Here is a 16,525-nt window from a genome sequence, read left to right on the forward strand (position 1 = left end):
AGGGCTTTTGCCGAAACGTCGATTTTACTGCTCCTTGGATGCTGCCTGAACTGCTGTGCTTTTCCAGCATCTCTCTAATCTAGACATCCTGGGAATCAGTTTGATGAACCTTCGCTGGACTCCCCTAATATCAAGAAAACCATTTCTCAGACTAGGGGACCAAAACTACACTAAATACTCAAGGTGTGGCCACACCAAGGCTATGTTTGTTTGCAGCAAAACATCTATACTCTGATACTCAAACCCTCTCGCTATGAAGGCCAGCGTGCCATTAGCTTTCCTCGCTAACTGCTGCCTCTACATGCCAACCTTCAAAGTCTGTTCCACCATGACACCCAAGTCTCGTTGCACCTCACTTTTCCCTAAACTGCATCCATTTAGATAATCGTCTCCCTTCCTGCTTTTTGAATCAAAGTGGATAACCTCACATTTATGCACATTATATTGCATTTACCAATATCTGCCCCCTCAGCCAGTCCATCCAAGTCACCCTGTAGCCTCTTAGCATCCTTCTCACTGTACACACTGCATCCAAATCGTTAATGCATATTGTGCACAGCTGGGGTCCCAGCACCGAACCCTGCGGTACCCCACTCAGAAAAGGACCTGCCACTCAGAAAAGGACCTGTTTATTCCAACTCTCTGCTTCCTGTCTGCCAACATTGAAAGAGTTCAGAAAAGATTTACAAGGATGTTGCCAGGGTTGGAGGATCTGAGCTACAGGGAGAGGCTGAACAGGCTGGGACTGTTTTCCCTGGAGCATGGGAGGCTGAGGGGGTGACCATATAAAGGTTCACAAAATTATGAGGGGCATGGATGGGATAAATAGACAAAGTCTTTTCCCTGGGATCAGAGAGTCCAGAACTAGAGGGCATAGGTTTAGGGTGAGAGAGGAAACATATAAAAGAGACCTAAGGGGCAACATTTTCATGCAGAGGGTGGTACATGTATGGAATGAGCTGCCAGAGGATGTGGTGGAGGCTGGTACAATTGCAACATTTGAGAGGCATTTGGATGGGTATATGAATAGGAAGGGTTTGGAGGGATATGGGCCAGATGGGACTAGATTGGGTTGGGATATCTGGTCAGCTTGGAAGGTTAGACCGAAGGGTCTGTTTCCATGCTGTACATCTCTATGACTCTTATGACTCTAAGTTCTCTATCTATATCAATATATTACCTCAGATACCACGAACTTTAATTTTCCTTACTAATCTCTTGGTTGGAACTTTGTCAAAAGCCTTTTGAAAGTCCAGATACACAAAATCCACTGATTCACCCTTGTCTACTCTACTGGTCGCATCCTCAAAAAATTCCAGAAGATTTGTCAAGTATGATTTCCCTTTCATGGATCTATGCTGACTAGGGCTGATTCTGTCCCTACTTCCCAAATGCTCAATTATCACATCCTTAATAATTGTCTCCAACATTTTCCCCATCACCGTTGTCAGGTTATTCAGCCTACAATTCCCCATATTCTCTCTCCCGCCTTTTTTAATGAGTGGGGTTATGTCATCTACCCTCGAGTCCACTGGAACTCTACCAAAGTCTACAGAATACTGGGAAATAATCATCAAAATGTACACTATTTGTAGGGCAACTTTCTTAAGTACTCTGGGATGTAAAGCATCAGGTCCTGGAGACTTTTTGGGTGTTAATCCCATTGATTTCCCCAATACTATTTCCTGACTCATGAGGATTTCCTCCTGTTCCTCCTTCTGGGTTGATCCTCTGTCCCCTAGCATTTCCTGAAGGTTATTTGTGTCCTCCTCAGTGAAGACAGATCCAAAGTATTTATTCATCTAATCTGCCATCTCTTTGCTGTCCATTATAAATTCACCTGATTCTAACTGTAACGGACCTAATTTTGTCTTCACCAGTCTTTTTCTCTTCACATATCTATAGAGACTTTTGCAGTCAGTTTATATGTTTTCTGCAAAGGTTCTCTTGTACTCTATTTCCTCTTGAATTAAACCCTTTGTCCTCCTCTGACAAATATTAAATCACATTACACTGATTCAGAAACAGAAATTGCTGGAGAAGCTCAGCAGGTCTGGCAGCATTTGTGGAGATAAAGCAGAGTTAACAGTTTGGGTCGAGTGGCCATTCTTCAGTTCTCCAGCAATTTCTGTTTTTGTTTCAGATTTGCAGCATCCACAGTTCTTTAGTAAGGCTAACACTTCAAGCCATTTATTCTTAGATTAGAATAGATTACTTACAGTGTAGAAACAGGCCCTTCGGCCCAACAAGTCCACACCGACCGGCTGAAGCGCAACCCACCCATACCCTTACATATACCCCTTACCTAACACTACGGGCAATTTAGCATGGCCAATTCACCTGACCCGCACATCTTTGGACTGTGGGAGGAAACCGGAGCACCCGGAGGAAACCTATGCAGACACGGGGAGAACGTGCAAACTCCACACAGTCAGTCGCCTGAGGCGGGAATTGAACCCAGGACCCTGGCGCTGTGAGGCAGCAGTGCTAACCACTGTGCCACCAGGTTCTTCACTTGAACCTGGTCTATTTTTTCATGTAATCACTTTTAGTGTATCAAATTTATTGCTTTCCAAAATGAGCAAATAACATTGAATAAAAGGCATTTGGATGTTTATATGAAGAGCAAGGGTTTCGAGGGATATGGTCCAAATGCTGACAAATGGAACTAGATTAATTTTGGATATCTCATCTGCATGAACAAGTTGGACTGAGGAGTCTGTTTCCATGCTGTACATCTCTATAACTATCTCACACAGAACACCAAAATCAGCCATGAACATATTGAATTGTGGAGAAAGCTCAGGGAGTTGAAAGGCCTACTCCTGGTCTTAATGTCAATGTTAATATGTTTGAAAGACTCCATTAAACATGAAGGAAGTTTGAATTTCCTATTGTGAAACCCCTTTAAAAAGAAATTAATTTGTAGTTACCCAGTTCACTGATGATTGCACTATGTTCAGTATCATTTATGATTTCTCAGATACTGAATTAGTCTATATTCAAATGCAGCAAGACTAGGAAAGTCCTGCAAAATATTTAGGTTTGGATTGACTTATGGAAAGTCACATTTACACCACACATGTACAATCAATGACTGTTGACAGCAAGTGAGAATGTAACCATCATCCATTGACATTCAATGGTACTATCGTCCCTGAATCCCCCAGCATCAACATCTTGGGTGTTACTGTTGACCAGAAATTTAACTGGACCGGCGTTTAAATACTGAAGCTCCAAGAGCAGGTCAGAAGCTTGGAATCCTGCAGCAAGTACTCACCTCCTAACACCCCATAGCCTGTACAAATCAGGGGTGTGATTGAATATGCCCAGCCTGCCCAGATGGATGCCACTCCAACAACACTCAAGAAGTTTGACACTATCCAGAACAACCGTGTGGTGCTGGAAAAGCACAGCAGATCAGGCAGCATCCGAGGAGCAGGAAAATCGATGTTTCGGGCAAAAGCCCTTCATCAGGAAAGATGCCTGAAACGTCGATTTGCCCGAAACAGCAACCTTTCTGCTCCTCAGATGCTGCCTGACCTGCTGTGCTTTTCCAGTGCCAACTCTTGACTCTAATCTCCAGCATCTGCAGTCTTCACTTTCGCCTACTATCCAGAACAAAGCAGCCTACCTGATTGGCACAAAATGCACAAACACCCACTCTGTCCAACACTGGCATACAGTAGATGCAGTGTGTAACCATCTACAAGGTAAACTGCAACAACACACAAAGGATCATTGGATAACACTTTTGAAACTTGAGATGGACAAGAGCAGCAGTTACATGGAATGTTACTATCTGCAAATCTGCCACTCGCTTGAAAATATATCGGATTTCCTTCAGTGTCATTCTATCAAAGATCTTCCTAATGATATTGTGAATGCACCGACACTAAATGGATTTTAGCAGTTCAAAAATGTAATGACTACCACCTTCATAAAGGCAACTTCTGAAAATAGGAGTTGGGACATCATGTTGAGGTTGTACAAGGCATTGGTGAAGCCTCTTCTGGACTAATCTGTGCAGTTCTGTTCACCCTGTTATAGGAAGGAGAGGGTTCAGGGGAAAAAAAATTACCCAGGATGTTGCCTGGAAAAGAAGGCTTTAGTTATAAGAATAGGCTGGATAGACTGGGACGTTTCTCAATGGAACATTGGAGGTTGAGCGATAACGTTATAAAGGTTTATAAAATCAGGAGGGGCATAGATAGGGTGAATAGCAAAGGTGTTTTCCCTAGGGTGGGGGAGTTCAAGACTAAGGGCACATATTTTAAGGTGAGAGGAGAAAGACTTAAAAAGATCAGGAGGGGCAATCTTTTTCCACAGAGAGTGGTTCATATGTGGAATGAACAGCCAGAGGAAGTGGTGGATGCACATTCAGTTACAATGTTTAAGAGAAATTTGGATAAATACATGAATAGGAAATGTTTGGAGGGATATGGGCTAAACACAGGCAGGTGGGTCTGGTTTAGATTGGGAACATGGTTGGCGTGGACTAGTTGGACCACAGAGACTGACTCTATGACTATAACTAGGGATGGGCAATAAATGATGGCCAGCCAGCAACACCCACATCCCGCGAATGAATAAAGAGAGAAAAAGACTGTCTATTAGCTTATACTTACATCCCTCACAACAGTCTGATGCAACAGGGAATAATCTGCTAATGGAATTGCTCTGAACCCAGAACTCCTGTCTTATGTCTTATTTTATTTTGTTATTTTGAGAAACCCAGTTCACAACCAAAATAAAACCTTACTCAAGGCTAATCTTTAATGGATACTTTTTTTTGCAATTAAATCCAACAAATAAATTAGCATCAATGTCAATTTAACATTTACATTTACAAATAATTTTTGAGTACCACACTGGGCACAACCTGTAAACCATTGAAGCCTTCCAAATAAGAGACAGAATAAATCATCTCATCAAATGTATTCCAACTCAATGTTCAGTACAGAATCAGACTATTGTCCATACTTGCAGCACAGTGGCACAACAGTTAGCACGGTTGCCTCACAGGGACCTGAGCTCAATTTCATGCTATGTCTGTGTGCGTTTCCTCTGGGTGCTCCCGTTTCCTCCCAAAAGAAAGATGCACAGGTTAGGTGGATTGGCCATGCTAAATTGCCTATAGTGTTTAGGGATGTGCAGGCTAGGTGGGTTAGCCTATGGAAATCAGGGTTACAGGATAGGGGGATTGCTCTGGGTGCTCTTCGGAGGGTCGGTGTAGACGCATTGGGTCAAATGGCCTGGTTTCAAATTGTCAAAATTCTATGGTCAAAGATGCAATTTTATTTGTTTTTAAAGCATATTACCAATGAATTGTAGATATTTCATATAATTTACTTATTAATTGCTTGGTTTTTTGTCTCAATATTACAGAGAAAGGAATATTGCTTCCTTTACTCGGATAATTGTAAGTCTTTGAAATGCATCAGCAGTACATATGGTAAAAATCATACAAAATAAATGGCTGTTCAAAAGATGCCTACTTTTTTAGATTCTGCTGCCCTCTGAACTACATGATATAATTTTCCCCATGGAATTACCTGGGAGTTGTTTAAATGAATATCATTTCATAAATTTTACATCTATCGTGTATACATCACTGGAGTATTTGTGATGCATAAAAAATCTGAACAGAAAGTACTCAGTACCCAGGGTCCACAGGCAATCTAATGGTAAAGGTTAGCATAGTGTTTAGTTGTTGACTCCAAAAACGGCCATGCCAGTCACTTAATGAACCCTCAAGAGATACCCTCCCATGTGGAGCAGGTTGTATCTGAGCTCGAGAAGGTTTAAATTAGTTATATCTTAGAATAACCTCTGATGAAAAGCCTACTTCCAACTGTGTTCCTTGTCACTGACTCTTCAAGGAAATAAACCAATTAGTTGTTTCTGTACTTTACCATTTCAATTTTGTATTAAAGAGACAAAGGTCATGAGAGTTTCTCTCTATTTTTGGTGTCAGCATTTGGAATTCATTTTGTTTGCAAATGAGCATGAGATTGGAGAAGTAATTATGCCATCAGCATTTATCGAGCATGTTTGTTAACTATTTTTGCCATTTTATTTTTATTTTTCAATTCAGATATATTTTTGAAGCAGCGTTTGAAGTGGGGGCGGAAGGGTTAATATTTTTTTCTCACCTATTGTTACCAAGTTACTGGGAAACCTCAATACATCTCCAATAAAAAATAATGAGTACATTTATTTTCAGCTGCCTTATCTCTTCCAGGTTCCTTTTAAGTAACCACTGGAGCAGATTTCATTTTCAGGCCTGCCTTTTCTGATCTGCCTCACTCTGTGCACTATGGGTTTTCATTTAATTTACATTTTGTAACATCTATATGCAACAATAATTATACACCAAACTGCAGGCTACACAAGCAACTATCGCTTTTGCTACTTCATTACCATAGCTGCTTTCACATGGATCCTAATCTTGACAGGTAGCATAATTAGAAAATTTTCTTTGTCTTATTAAATGTGACTTTTCTCAGTAGAATTCACTTTGATGAACACAAAGAAGAGAAAATATCCTTCAAATATAGCAATGAAAATCAAGGGGAACTTTTATTTTTAGCTGCCTTTGTTGAACCAAGCAATGTTATTATCAAGAAGGATATTGTAATGCTGAAAATGTGCTGTTGGGATTTAAATCACGTATTAGCCTCGAAAGCAAAAAGTGCTGTAGGGCCCATGCAATATATTTTCTCATTAATCTGATTGAAAGATTATCCTTCCTATAGCTATGGAAAGTCTAATACTCATATATCCTTCTCTCTGGTTGTAAAATTTAGCTTTGTGCAAAAGCCATTGTCTCTCGTGACCCAGGGTCTTCTCCATACTGTCTCTTCTTCATTTCCAGCTAAGCCTATCTGTATTATTAAAATCAAATCAGGCTGTGTCTCCATTTTACACACACATTTTGATTATTTTATAAGCCATTGTGGAGGAAAAATGACAGCTTCAGCAAGTCACAACTGCTTTCTGGTAATACTATCATTAAGTGCATGTCAGTGGGGGCGGGGGAGGTGGAAGGGAAGTGGGTGAAAAATATTCTCCATTGTTGCTTTTGTCAGAATCAAGAAAGTGTAGGTTGATCCATTCTTATTAAAAATTTCACTATGTTTAAATCGAACTGTTGGATTTTCCTTCAAAACAAAAATGAAGATAACCAGCTATCAAAATTTGTCACAGTGCTACAAAAACATTTTAAAAACTGCAACATTGCAAATAATCTCCAGTTATTTGATCTGTTAATGCTATGTTTCCACATTATTCCACTAATTCTGGTGCTCACCATTCAGTAGTTAACAATTTTAGGTGATTGAATTCTAGTTAATAAATAATATGTATTTGAAAAACAGCAAGGAACAATGAGCACTCTAAGGGTTAATGGCACAGCATTGGTAATGTGCACATCCCCGCAGGTTTTTTTTTACACTCTCCTGGCTTCAGTATTAAGCAAGTTGTTTTGATCAGTGGCTGTAGCCAGTAATTGAAGGTACTCCTGATGATTTCACACAATCAGAGCAATACATTACTTGTGATAGAAGTTCGCTAAAAAAAAAGTTGGTCTTTAAAGCTGTCTTGCTAATGGTCAATTACCTATCCAAAAGGTCTGTAATTTTTTCCCCCACTTTTCCACATCATCGAATTGTGGATATTTTCCTATAACCTTACCTATCACTAGCATCATCTGCAGTCGCTCATTGCATAATGCTTTGATGAACCTACAGTAAAAGGGCCCTAACTAGGTGATTTTTATTCTAAGCTCTTTGACTTTTAACCACACGAGCAGTGCAGCTTTCCTCAGTTATAGATGTCATGTAGATAATTTGCAACTAAGGCTGCACCATCTGCGATGTACCTTAGCTAACCATATCCGTATAATCAGCCATTGTTACAATGATTGTGTACCAAATCACCTACAATTTTCCAGAAGGAATTCATAAATGCAACTTAGAGAAAGCAAAGTATATGTTGTTCCACTGTAACGGATCCACATTGAACAAATTACTGGCTAATAATAAATGCTTCTTTATTTTTAAGTATCAGAATTATTAATGGACTGTGCAAACATATGATCATAGCTGATTTTGGAAGAATGATTTATTTTAAGCTTTCTTAAATACTATTTCTGCTGAAGAAATGATTTCAAGTTGCCTGAGTTTTGTATTCTGCTGGGTCTTAAACTTGTATTGATTTCATTCCAAATAATGGAATGCCTTATATTTCAAAATATGAATTAATAAAGTGTATGTGATTTAAGTACACTACATGCAGCTTTGTGAACATTGTAAAATATTGTCATATATTGAATTAAGAAAATTGATAAAAGACACATTAGATTATCTTTTAAATTAAAAAACACAAATATTCTAAACAATCAATTGTGTGTCATTTCGCATTTTTTCTCAGTAGCTTATTGCAGGAAATCGGTAAATTATTACCAATGTGTTTATCCAGAGAGGATTGGGCTGAGAATCAAAGATAAGGTATGGGTTCAGTATATTGTCTTTATACTGGTTGCATTGCATTATCACTTTATTACTTGGTTGCATCAGAAACTCATTGTACTGACTCTGTTACCTGACATGAAGGTGTCAGGGAAAGCATTGATAGAAAAATGATGAATTACACGTCAGTGAGAGAGGTTTTAATACAGAAGCATTTCTGGAACTATCATTACATGGAAAGTATTTCCCCCCTCCCTTAACCTAATAAAATGGATAATTCTACCAAAAATGTAATGCATCCTATCTCTGTTTCGTCAATCTATTAAACGCAGAAAAACTAATCTGTTATTGTAAACCCCCAAAATAAAATTCATACCACATAAAGTGCAATGAAATGCATACAGGAAGCTATTAACTGCAGGACTGCCATGTGAAATCAAAAGATGATGATTTGCTATTACAGCAAGCTGACATTACTGGTTCCTCTACAGAGTCATACAACATTCCCTGAAGCCAGGTTTGAAAACTCATAAAGCATAAGTTTAGCACATAACGTCACCAGTGAAGAATCTTTTCATAAGCTTGAGTTGGCAATAATGTTGTAGTTGAATGCAAATACTAATGGCTGCTTTAGAGCATTTCCCCCCAGTTGTTTACATCTGCTGAGAAACTTCAGTTTTGTTTTTTGTTTTTCCAAGGAGATGGATGTTGTATGTATCTCACCTCAGTTAAATGTAAATTGGAAGGATGGGACATTTATAAGGATATTATTTCCTTCCTTTGTGATTTTGCTAAATCCATCATCCATTCACTCATTAAAAATCTGGTGTGGGATTGGGTAATGACCATCTAACACTTTAACCCATATAATTGTCTCTGGTCACTTAGCTGAAGAGATTCTGAGTTGGCAGGAGATGACCAAGCAGCCTTTCTGTTTGACTGCCTTTGAGTAGTTTCCAATGTTAATACGTATTGAATTAGACATTTTATGAGGAATTCTCAACACCAAAAAGTCTACCAGACTCTAGGGATATCTATGGATTTAATGGTGCAGGAACAGTGGAAGAGAATAATCACATTGGTCTATAAATTTTATTCAAATGTAAATTCCTAATTAAGGGTTGCTGCTCTTACAAATTTATTTTGAAATCCCTGTACGACATGGCACTCAATGCAATACTCAATGGATCAAACACCATGTAATCCCTGCACTGGTTTATCAGGTTAGTTGTACAGTGTTTTTTTGAAAGTGGAAACAGTCTAGATTCTTGCTGTTGAATGTACAGTACGAGTCAGAAACGAAGGCCAAGGGTCAATGGTCTTGATACGGTAACTTTGTTTTTCCTAACAGATATTGCTAGACCTGCTGAGTTTCTGCATCAATTTCTGTTTTTGTTTCAGATTTCCAGGGTCCACAACTCTTTGCTTTATTCGAAAGCACAAAGGGACTTAGGAGTCCCGGTTCAGGATGCTGTTAAGGTTAACATGCACGATCAGTTAGGTAAAAGTGGGTACTGCAGGTGCTGGAGATTAGAGTCAAGATTGGAGTGGTGCTGGAAAAGCACAACAGGTCAACCAACATCCAAGGAGCAGGAAAAACGACATGTCGGGCAGGAGCCTTTCATCAGGAATCCTGCCCAAAACGTCGATTTTCCTGCTCCTCGGATGCTGCCTGACCTGCTGTACTTTCCCAGGGCCACTCTAATCTTGACCTATGCAAGTTCAGTTGGCAATGAGGAAGGAAAATGCAATGTTAGCATATGACAGGGCTCATCATATGAGGAACAGTTGAGGACTCTGTTCTGCTTGGAGTTTAGAAGAATGAGAGTGGAATCTAATTGAATATTGAGAAGCCTGGATAGATTGGACAGGGAAAAAATATTTCAACAAGTAAGAGAGACCAGGACATGAGGGCACAAGCTCAGAATAAAGGGACCATCCTTTCAAACTGAGTTGAGGAGGAATTTTTGCAACCAGAGAATGGTTAATGCATGGAACACAATGCTACAGAAGGCTGTGGGGGCCAAGTTATTGAATGTAGTTAAGACAGGTAGATAGGCTCTTGGTCGTGATAAGGAGATCAAGGGTTATGGGGAGAAAGCAGGAGAATGGGGTTGAGAAACATATCAGTCATGATCAAATGGCAGAGCAGGGTCAGTAGGCCAAATGGCCTTATTCTGCTCCTATATCTTATGGTCTTATGATCTAGTACATGAGTTAACTTTGGATGTAGATTGCACTGAACTCCATTGTGCCACCTTTCACAATAGTCTGAAAAACTGTTCAGGATAACTGACTAAGAATTGTCATTTGATGAAAGTGGTAACAGACAGATGGTGTATTTGCTCCACTAATGTGTCAGAATATTGTTTTCATTTTTGGGTTGTAGTGTTGATTTTCGGGGGTTCACACAGTTATCTGATAAAGGCAGTTGATGATTTGCAAGCAATTTGCTGATAATCTATTATGTTTGCTAAGACATAGCACCTTAGATATGATACATTAGATAATTCGATAAAGACAACCTGCAACTGTGGCACTGGGGGTGGTCCACTGATACTGGAGGAGAAGCAGGCTGTTGGCATAGAGTGTTTCAGTCTTGCTAAAGTGATGGGACAGCACCCTGCTCACTGGCCAAGATATTAGAAAACTCTTTTCTTGGTATTCATCCTCTGCATCAAGACTGAAGTGGGTACTACAGATGCTGGAGATTAGAGTCAAGATTAGAGTGTTGCTGGAAAAGCACAGCATGTCAGACAGCATCTGAGCAGCAGGAATCGATGTTTCGGGCAAAAGCTTTTGCTTGAAACATCGATTTTCTTGCTCCTCAGATGCTGTCTGACCCGCTGTGCTTTTCCAGCACCACTCTAATCTTGACTCTTCTCCTTCAAGTCTATCTTCCACCAGCCCCTGGTGAGGACTGTACAGTGGTGAAGACTGGGGACCACCCATTAAGAACTGTTGCCTGCAAGGTCTGCTTGTTGAGAACTCCACAAAAACAGAGCTCCTATCTGTCTCAGATACTTATTGTTATATCATATTCTGAGAGGCAGATAACTTACACTGTGACAATCAATTGTCTGAACCTTTTTGGCCAATCACCAATGGTCATGGGACAGCAACTCATGACAACTGATGATCTTTATCCCCTTGCCTACCTATATCTAAGGGTGAGTCAGCCATTCTTTCTAAGGAGAACTATTTCTGATTTTAGAAAGTAATAGACTGATAATAGTGCTGGATAAATTGTTAATGTTTGTCATTTGTCAATTGTTGTCATTGCAATGGGCATTATGACCTTTGTATATTTTATAATTTTTCCCTTTATATTCACATGCTGAAATTTTGGAAAGTGAAGTATTGCTGCCATAGCTATTAAATGAAATCCCATGTTACCCAGTAAATACCAAGAAAATACATTTTTCAAGGAACCCCAATATTAACTGTGGGCTTTGTTGGTGAAACCAGCAGTCATTATCCATCCTTAATGGCCTAAGCAAGGAAGTGGTGAGCTTCTTTCTTGAATCACTGCAATGCAGCAACTGTACAGGACATTGGTCAGGTCACTGTTGGAATATTGCATGCAATTCTGGTCTCCTTCCTATCAGAAAGATGTTGTGAAACTTGAAAGGGTTCAGAAAAGATTTACAAGGGTGTTGCCAGGGTTGGAGGATTTGAGCTATAGGAAGAGGCTGAACAGTCTGGGGCTGTTTTCCCTGGAGCGTCAGAGGCTGAGGGGTGACCTTATAGAGGTTTACAAAATTATGAAGGGCATGGTTCGGGTAAATAGGCAAAGTCTTTTCCCTGGGGTGAGGGAGTCCAGAACTAGAGGATATAGGTTTAGGGTGAGAGGGGAAAGATATAAAAGAGACCTACGGTGCAACTTTTTCACACAGAGAGTAGTATGTGTATGGAATGATCTCCCAGAGGAAGTGGTGCAGGCTGATACAATTGCAACATTTTAGAGGCATTTGCATGGGTACATGAATAGGAAGTGTTTGGAGGGATATGGGCCGGGTCCTGGCAGGTGGGAATAGATTGGTTTGGGATATCTGGTCAGCATGGACGAGTTGGACTGAAGGGTCTGTTTCCATGCAGTACATCTCTATGACTTCAAGACTCTATGTGGTGCAGGAACACCCACAGTGCCATTCAGAAATGAGTTCCAGGGTTTTGCCTGTGTGATTTTTAAGAAATGGTGACATGGTTCCATTACAGGATACTGTGTGACTTGGGGGGGATCTTGCAGGTGTTGCTGTATTTATACATTTAACGTCCTTGCCCTTCTAGGGGTGAGAGGTAATGGATTTTGAAGCTCCTTTCAAAGATTCCTTCTTGAGTCTCTGTGTTGCATTTGTAGTGGTATGCAATGCTGCCTTCATGGTGAAGGAAGTGCATAGAAATGTAATGCTTTAGGTCCCAGTATTGTGGGCTACTTTGTCCTGGATGGTGTCAAACTTACTGAGTGATGTTGGAGCTGCACCCATCCAGGCAAGTAATGGGCAAACTATCAGAGTCCTGATGTGTACCTTGTCAATGATGGGCAGTACTGGAAAGTCAGGGAGTGAGTTATTCACCATAGAATTCCTTACCTGTGGTCTGACACAGTATTTATATGACTGGTCTCATTCAATTTTACTTCAGTGGCAAGCTCCAGACAGGCATTGGGGATTCAACAATGCTAATATCTTTCAACATCAAAGGGCTATGATTCTTTCTTTTTGGAGATTACCATTGTTTGGCACTTGCATCCTGAGCCAGAACATTTTCCAGATCTTGCTGCACATTGACTTGGATCTGAGGAGCTGTGAATGGTGCTGAACATTACGCAATTGTCAGTGAGCATCTGCACTTCTGACCTTATGTTGGACGGAATGTCATTGATGGACTAGCTGAATGTTGCTGAGCTAAGGATACTACCCTGAGGAACTCCTGCACCACTATCTTTCTTTTTGCTCCAATCTGTCAGGGTTCCTTATTGCCATACTTGGTTCAAATGTTGCCTTGATGTCAAGGGCAGTCTCTCTCTCTCTTTCTCTCTCTCTCTCTCTCTCACCTTATCTCCGCAATGCAGCTTTTATGTCCATATTTGGATCAAGGCTACAATGAAGTCAGGAGAGACTTTAGCAGAATCCAAACTGACTGTTAGTCAGCAGATGACTGCTTCACAAGTCCTGCTTTGTAGCATTGTCAATGACCCCTCCCATCACTTTGCTGATGATTGAGAGTAGTCTGATGGCACTGCAATGACTGAGTTGGATTTGTCCTACGTTTTATGGACAAGAGCAATCTTTCAATTTTGGGTAAATGGTACTGTTGAAACTGTACTGGAACAGTCTGGCTGGGGGTGTGACAAGTTTCAGAGCAGAAGCCTTCAGTACTATTGTCAGAGTGTTATCAAGGCCAGTCTGCTGTATGCTGCTGTGTAAGTGGTCTTCTTTTGTAACTTCATTAGGTCAACAATTCATTTTTAGGTATGTCTGGTGGTGTGGTTGGCATGCCTACCTGCAGTCATTGATCAGGGTTGATCGCCCAACTTCATGCTGATGTTAGAGTATGAGACGTTGGATGTTAAAATAATTGCAGATTGTGGTTGAATACAGTTCTGCCACTGACATTGACCCAAGTATAGTGCGTCAAATATGCCCAGCCTTTAGTTGCTACATCTATTTGTTGCCCTCTTAGTACAATGGAGTTGCCACATGATAGAGAGTACCCTCATTGTGAAGGTAAGACTTCACCTCCTCAGTAACTGTGTCTTTGTTACTACCGCAATACTGTTATGGATGAATGCAAGTAGATTCGTCAGGACAAGGTCAAATAGATTGTTCCCTCCTATTTACCTTCACCACCGGGGTGGGGTGGGGTTGGGGTTGGGGTGGGGTGAGATGGGGGAGGGGTGGGGTGGGGGGAGTGATGGGGAATGGGGTTAGTGGTTAGCACTGCTGCCCGACAGCACTAGGGACCTGGGTTGAATTCCAGCCTCGGGTGAATGTGTGGAGTTTGCACATTTTCCCTGTGTCTGTGTGGGTTTCCTTCGGGTGCTCTAGTTTCCTCCCACAATCCAAAGATGTGCAGGCTGGGTGAATTGGTCATCTAAATTGTCCATTGTGTTAAGTCAGAGGGAAATGCATCTGGGTAGGTTACTTTTCGCAGGTGTGGACTTGTTGGGCCATATGGCCGGTGTCCATACTGTAGATAATCTAATCGAATCATTTGCTGCAGGCCTAGTTCTTGAGTTCTTAGCCCACTTAGTCATTTGTTGTGCTACTGAGCCAATCCTGGTGATGAACTTTGACGTCACCACTTTGAGAATATTTGAACTCTTGCCACCTAGTACTGACTCATTGAAGGTAGGTGTAAATAGTAGGAAGTTTATTTGCCCATGTTTGACCTGAGAAATCAAGGTGTCTGGAGTTAGTACTTAGGACTCCCAGGGCAATTTCCTCCACAATGTGTACCATTATGCCACCACTCCTGTTGTGCTGATGGGACAGGACATCGCCTTGGATGGTGAGGGTTGTGTCTGAGATACTGGCTGTAAGGTATGATTTCACGAGCATGATTATTGGTCAGCTGAATGTTGGGTACCTTGCCACCCATCTTGGCTCTTTCTGACCCAATGTGGGCTGTTTTTCTCCTGAAAAGAGACAACAGGAAGAGATTAAGTGAGATGAAAGTGGGTGGCAGGCTGTTAGCGCTGACACAACAGGGACAATTTGGCAAACGTGTCCAAAGTGAGTGAGTATCCAGTTGAGAGGGTGTGTGGGCTTAGTAATGTGGTGGAATGACATAGGCTGGAGCAAGTGAGGGAACATGGTACACAAAATGATGAGAGCAGTGGAACACGAGCCGTCATGGGAGGTGGGTGCAGTAGCAGAGATGGAGAGAGTGTGAGGTTCTGGAGAGACAATGGTGGTACTTACCATGGTGGAGCAGAGATGCTTATTGATCTTCATCCTCTCTGCCAAACCCATTATCTTCTACTCACAGTAATCTACCCTAAACACTCCGTCACTTACCTGACACCCTACTCACCTTGTGTGCTGGGATTCTAGCCACTTTGCGCCTTAACTCCAGACACTCTCTACATACTTATATTTTTTAAGGTGCAATTAGTGATGCTGGACATTTATATCACAGACTAAGACAACTACTGCTGTGGGAAGCAGCTTGACTTCCACCAACTATCCGGCACTGTGGGACTCTGTTAGATTTTAGCTACGTACCATATTTCTGAAGGAGCTGTGATTCCAAACTCGCATCAGAGATGCAGAGCTCCATAGCGAGTGAAAAAATGTCAGAGTGGAGCATCAATCTGATAGTGATGGCTACTCTTCAGAAAACCCAGTCCCGAAATTTTTTTTTCTAATGAATCAGATGGGGAATAAACAATGTCCATCAGAATTTACGCTGCATTGATGTTCCATGTACCTGGGACTGAGATGAATGTTTATGTCCATCAATCAATCAATCATTCAATAAGTAAAAAAACAATTACCTGCACTTATACAGCACTGTTGCTGATTTCAGGATGTTAAAAAATGCTTTGTAGCCCATTATCTTTTGAAGTATCATCATACCCCACACTGCAGGAACCTTCAGCTAATTTGTGCACAGCACCTTCCCTCAAATATATAATGACCAGTCTGTTTTCAGTGATGTTGGTTGAGGTTTGAATGTTGACAAGAATAGAATTACAACATTTAAAAGCCATCTGGATGGGTACATGAATAGGAAGGGTTTAGAGGGATATGAGCCAAGTGCTGGCAAATGGGACTCGATTAGGTTCGGATATCTGGCTGGCATGGACGAGTTGGACTGAAGGGTCTGTTTCCATGCTGGACATCTCTATGACTCTAAGGACAGCCATTTCCCTGTTCATAAGAATCTCATGTGAGGTACTTTCTTACTTTCCCCATAGCAAACAAACTCAGAGACCATAGCTTTCCATTTTTCTGATTGTCATGATTACCACACTGGTCCTGCCAGCAAGCTAACTCCCTGATTATCCACCAATCGTCTCATTAAGAGCTGGCAGGAGAGCCAGGGCA

Source organism: Hemiscyllium ocellatum, chromosome 4 (genome assembly GCF_020745735.1).
Source record: "Hemiscyllium ocellatum isolate sHemOce1 chromosome 4, sHemOce1.pat.X.cur, whole genome shotgun sequence".
Classification (NCBI taxonomy): Eukaryota; Metazoa; Chordata; class Chondrichthyes; order Orectolobiformes; family Hemiscylliidae; genus Hemiscyllium; species Hemiscyllium ocellatum.